We start from the raw sequence: 6,305 nt of genomic DNA, 5'->3' as shown, positions 1-6,305 counted from the left end.
GGAAATGGGGTTTCGAAATCGTATTTTTTGACACAGCTTAAAGTCGGTTGTTACATGATGCGAGAGATTGGCCAACGTGTTTCACATGGCTTGAAACTGCACAACACTTGCAGTTAAAAAATAGCCCACAAGACTTAGATCATACCCTTGTTCTTCTTCAATTATTTCCGCTGGTAGACTCCAATGGGCCTCCTCCTCAATCCACAACCCTACTAAATCCACCTCCATCAGTAGTTTGGAAGTCAAAACTACAACCAAAACCTAATAGAAAAAAAAAAACTAAAACAACCAACATGCTATCCCAAGTAGATGAACAAAACGTGCTATCACAAGCATACTCTTTAACAATAAGTTCATTCTTTTCTTTCTTTTTTTTGACATATCAAATCATCACTTTCAAAAGTCTATTTTTTTATTTTTAACACGATATTAGATGACTTTCCTTATGAGCACATGTATTGTAATCATTTAAAAATTAATTTTTATTCCTCATATGATCAAATAATAAGTTTCTTTCTATAATCATTTCACAAATTGTGAATGAAGTTTTAATTTCACATGCAAGGGTATTTTAAAATTAGAAAATACTAAAAGAATTTAAAGAAAATTACTGAAAACAATTTAGACTCTATAAAGAAAGTTCAAAGTGTGGCACAAGTCTTTTTAGGATATTATAAAAAATAAATATTAAATATTAAAAAAGAGATATGTGACCATATTTGAAGCTTGCTTGTGGAGTAAAAATATTTCACTCTTATAGTATCAAATACTAAATAGATGAGTATGGTAACTAGATTTGAGGGTTCACATTGAAGATCAATTTATCAAATAACGTGCAAGCGAAGCTTTGAGGCATCTATGAGGGTTTGTGGGTAGCTAAGTTTGTTGGAACCGAGAAGCTAATAGTCAAACTTAATGCAATGTTAGTTGTCCAATTCCTAACTAAACCACCTTATGAGTGTCATTCGTTTGGCAACCTCATTGATGACTCTTTGACGTTGATAAATGAAGATTGGGTGATTGAAATTCGACATATTTTTCAAGAAGGTAATATATATGCAAATCACTTGACAAAATTGACGCAAAGTTTCAATATGGGGTTGGCTTGGCTCGTTACTCCTCAGGAGAGTCTCCTATCCTTTCCATAAGTTGACACTTATGGAAAAGGGCTAATTAGAGTTTTGTTTTTCGTTTCAATCTTTTGTACCAAAAAAAATTAGTATAAAATACTAACAAAAAATTTTAAAAACTAGATCTATGATACTCATGCTAGATTTTTAACCTTGTTGTGGAGTTAAAATTTTTACCCACATATATCAAATAATAAATTTCTTTTAGTTACCAACAATCTCTTGGACTAATAACAAGAGTATTACGTTATAGACATTGTAACATCCCATTTTCAGTGAAATCAGAACAGTGGTTTTGAGACCACAAATCCAAAGTCAAAAAACTTATTTTAATATTAATATGTGGTCTAGGGTTTAGGGTTTAGGGTTTAGGGTCTACAGCATGATAGTATTATGGTATAAAAGTTTCGTTAAGAAATTTTACCGTTTGTATGCTCAATTTGTGAAAAAGGACTAAATCGCGTAAAGTGCGAAAGTTATGTTCTATTAGCTAAAGGTGTTAAATAGCTATAGAACTTTAAATTTGAGGTCCTTATATGATAATTAAACCATTAATTGAATTAGTGGATGTGCATGGCTTGGAAATTATGAAAATTTTAAAGTTAGGTAAGGGTAATTTGGTAAAAAGCCAATTAATGATAAAATAAAATAAAACAAAAGTGTTATCATCTTTAATTCATCTTCTTCCAACCGATTTTACCAAGGAAAGAAGCCATTTTTGCTTGAAGCTAGGTTCGGCCAAGAACTTCATGCATGTGAGTGATTTTTTGTTTCGTTTTTGTTAATTTCTATGTTTCCGGGATCGTTGTAGCTTAACCTAACTAACTAGAGGACTAGTTTGAAAAAATATTGAATAGTTTGAGATTTTAAATTGATGAATATGATAGGGTTTTGAAGTTTAATAGAAGAAAATGAATCTTTGTTGTTAATAAACAACTTTTGTTAAGTAATTTTTAATGAAATTGTCAATTAGGGGTTAAATTGATAAATGTGTTGTGTGGTAAATGTGTGAAATTGTGAAATATTTGGGCTGCTATATGTATGTATAGAAATCGTCTAGGCTTAGGTATGGATGAAATTGCATGAATTTCATTTTACAAGCATAGGGACTAAATTGTAAAAAGGTTAAAAGTATAGGTGCAAAATAGTAATTTTTCCAAAACATGAATTTTGGATTGAATTAAATTGAGTGAGGTTTAAATTGGTTAAATTTGATTATATAGATCAAGAAAAGCAACATCCGGAATTAAATCAGGGAAAATACAAAGTAGTGAACTAATCGGTCGTTTTATCTTCGTACGAGTTTGAGGTAAGTTCGTGTATTAAATTGCGTATTTATATGATTTAATTGAAATATATGTATGTGAATGGTTTAATTATTATGTATAATTATCGAGCGCATAACCGACGACATAATAAGAATACCGAGCCCCGTTTGAACCTTAGGAATTCGTAGAATACAAATGACATGTCATTAGGGTTACCGATTTGGTTGTGGTCCTGCATGTGTTACAGACACACCACAGCTCGTATGAGCTTATCAATTTCAGCTCGTGAGAGCTTACCGATTCACAACTCATATGATCTTACTGATATTCATCTCGGAGGAGATTATCGTTTATCGCTCATATGAGCATACATGTACAAGAATTGACAGATTTATAGTTTAGTACATCTCGCATGTACTACCCGTGTATCTAACAATATTCTTAGTGGGTCAACAGGCATAGTGTTATTACGAGATTACACAAGTTCAATATGAAATAGTAGAGGTATTTACATGGAAATGGTTTATATATGATATACGGATACACGGTATAGATGGTACATGTACATGGAATTTAATAATTGTTGAATTCATACATGATTCTCGGTTTTATATGAATACATGGCTAACTTGGTTAATGGTTATGTGATAGGCTTTGACCAAATTGAATTGTGTTATACTTTAAGTTACTTACCTAAATTTGTGGTTAAATGGTAAATTTAATTTTGTATTATACGAACTTACTAAGCTTAATTGCTTACTCTGTTTATTTTTTCGTGTTTTATTATGTTTCAGAAGCTCGTTCGGATTGGAAGTTGTCGGAGATCGCATCACACTATCAAACGTTATTTTGGTACTTTTGACTTTATATTTTGGGTTAAATGGAATGTATAGGTCATTTTTGGCTAATGGAAGCCTATATGTCTAGTTGTGCTTTAGCCATTTGATTAGGCTTGTTTTGTGGACATATCTTTTGAACTGTAAATATGTAAATAGCCTTATAATATATGATGTATGGTTGCTATGTAAATGTAACACCCCTTACCCGTATTCCTTAACGGAACAGAGTATGAGGTATTACTAGATTTTTTTAAAAAAATTCGGCAGCATTTCTGCTTATTTTTACATAAAACCTCCTGCAATATCTCAAACACAATTTCAATATTCCCAAGCAAATTCAGTTGTATAATCATACACAATTTAACCATTAATAAACACCACAATTTAAACCGAATCATAACATATATATATATATATATATATATACATAGTTACGCCACATTACATAAAGTCGTCTATACATGCCATATTTCCGGAATACTAGTTGCAAAATACCCAAACGTTGATGATAGTGTGGATGATTGTCTGACTCCGTCCAAGTTCCGGGTTGATGGATATCACTATAATCAAGGGGAAAATGAAAACGAGTAAGCATATAGCTTAGTAAGTAAACATATGACAAATAAATAAATTTCTCACATGATTCCACCATAAAACAATTTTAATCACAAATTAAATCTATTGTTTGTTCAATTTCCAGCAAACTGTTTTTCTGCATCATGGTTACCAATTTATTTTTATCTAGAGCTACAGGGCTCGAAATTGAATTCTGTAAATTTTCCCCGAAACTAGATTCATATACCTTTGCACCATAAAATTTTCAGAATTTTTGGTCAGGCCAATTAGTACAGTTTATTCATTGAATCTTCCCCTGTTTCACTACCCGACAGTCCTGACCTTCCCTTACTAAAATTCACATAACTCTCTGTAAAAATTTCAAAAAATGTTCTCGTTTGTTTATATTAAAAATAGACTCAATAAGGAATCCAAGAATATAAATTTCAAGCCATAACTACTTTTGTAAAATTTTTGGTGATTTTCCAAAGTTGGAACAGGGGATTTCAAAATCAATCCAGCCCTGTTTCAATAAAATTCAAATATCCCCAAATATACAACTCTTTTGATTACTCTCTTTCTTTCATATAAAATTAGACACATTCAGATTCAATTTCATATATCATTCAGCTTCTAATTCATTTTCCACCATTTATGGTGATTTTTCAAAGTTGCCCAACTGCTGTTGTTCAAAACAGTTTTGTGTTTACATTGTTTCTTTTGTACTTTTGATATTTCCTCCTATCACATACATGGGTTGATTAAATATCAAACCCAACATTCCTCCCATAAACTCGTCCACCATATACATATGTTCACCTTCCCAATTTACTCGTTGAACACTCGGAATGTTAACCGTTATCGGTGGATTCAGCACTTAGCAACCACCAATAATTAGGGGAATCAACACTTAGCAACCCCTCGGGGGAATCAGCACTTAGCAACCCCCTTTCACATTTAAAATACGGTGGGATCAGCACTTAGCAACCACCAATGAATCGGGGAATCAGCACACAGCAACCCCTTTATATGCAATATGCTCCGGCCTATTCCGAGTGTTCAACCAAAACCCGTGTTTTACCACACCTTACCACCTTTCCCAATTTAACAACATTTTTAGAATTTTGCCAAACATTTATTCTATGTTCAATTAAATCTCAACTTATATTGAACGATATCCAAATAATGCATTAAATCACATGTTTACTTACCTCGGTGCAAAATATCGTAATTTTGCACTTTACTCCACTATCTTTTCTTTTCCTCGTTTGAGGTAATCTTCTCGTCTTTCTTGATTATCGAGCTTGGAAGCTTGAAAACCCTAACTATGGCTTCCCCCCTTGCTGATTTCGTCCTAATGAAGAAGATGATGATTTTTGTCATCTTTTTCCCATTTTATTCTTTTTATTACCAAATGACTAAAATGCCCCCACTTAAAAAAAAATCTATTTCACCCATTTCTTATGTCTATTTTTGTCCATCAACCACTAATGGTCTAATTACCACATAAGGACCCCCAACTTATAATTTCATAACATTTAGACACTTCTAACATGTAGAACTCAACTTTTGCACTTTTTACAATTTAGTCCTTTTGACTAAATTGAGTGCCCAAACGTCGAAATTTTCGAACGAAATTTTTACGAAAATTTTCCGTGAAATTGTAGACCATAAAAATATAAGAATAAACATATTTTCCCTCGTCAGATTTGTGGTCCCGAAACCACTATTCCGACTAGGCCCAGAATCGGGCTGTTACAGTAAATGTCTTGATTGGGAATTGGTATTTTGAGTGCCAAATAGTCGTGATTGATAAGTGGCATATTTGTTAAGTCTTAGGTACAAAGATGCACATATATATATATGTTTGACCATTTAGGTAAAATTTGAAGACATATTTAGTATGTTTTGAATGGAATATTGATGTGCCTAGGAATATCATGGTTGTATGTGATGTTATAACATGTTATAAGCTTGATATTTTTTGGTTTTGAGTGTCTAATTATGCCATGGATATATGCAAATTGTGGTGTTTAAGTTGGTACCAATTAGAGTGAGAAATATGACTTGGAAAATGACCTATTTTTGTCCACACGGGTAGAGACATGGCGTGTGTCTTAGTCATGTGTGACACACGGCCGTGTGTCCCATGTGATTCATTAATGATACAAGTCAGTAGCTTCACACGGCCTAACACACGAGCGTGTGGCACAAGTCAGTATACCATCCAGATTTCACATGGCCTAGCACACGGCCTGGCACACGGGCGTGTGGTCTGGCTGTGTGACCCAAGTCAGTGAGTTGCACGGGCTAGGACACAGGCAAAAACACGGGCGTGTGGCCCTATTTCGAATTCCCACAAGGCCTGGCCACACGGGCGTGTGTCCTCTGCACTTTGAAAATTTTACATGTTTTTTCGAAAAATTTCTTGAGTACTTGGTTTAGTCCCGAACTATTTTTAATATCTATTTAGAGCCTTGAGGTCTCGTATTAGGAACTATATGAATGAGTTT

This window comes from Gossypium raimondii, chromosome 8, assembly GCF_025698545.1.
Source record: "Gossypium raimondii isolate GPD5lz chromosome 8, ASM2569854v1, whole genome shotgun sequence".
Taxonomy (NCBI): domain Eukaryota; kingdom Viridiplantae; phylum Streptophyta; class Magnoliopsida; order Malvales; family Malvaceae; genus Gossypium; species Gossypium raimondii.
Note: the sequence above shows the minus strand (reverse complement) of the source record.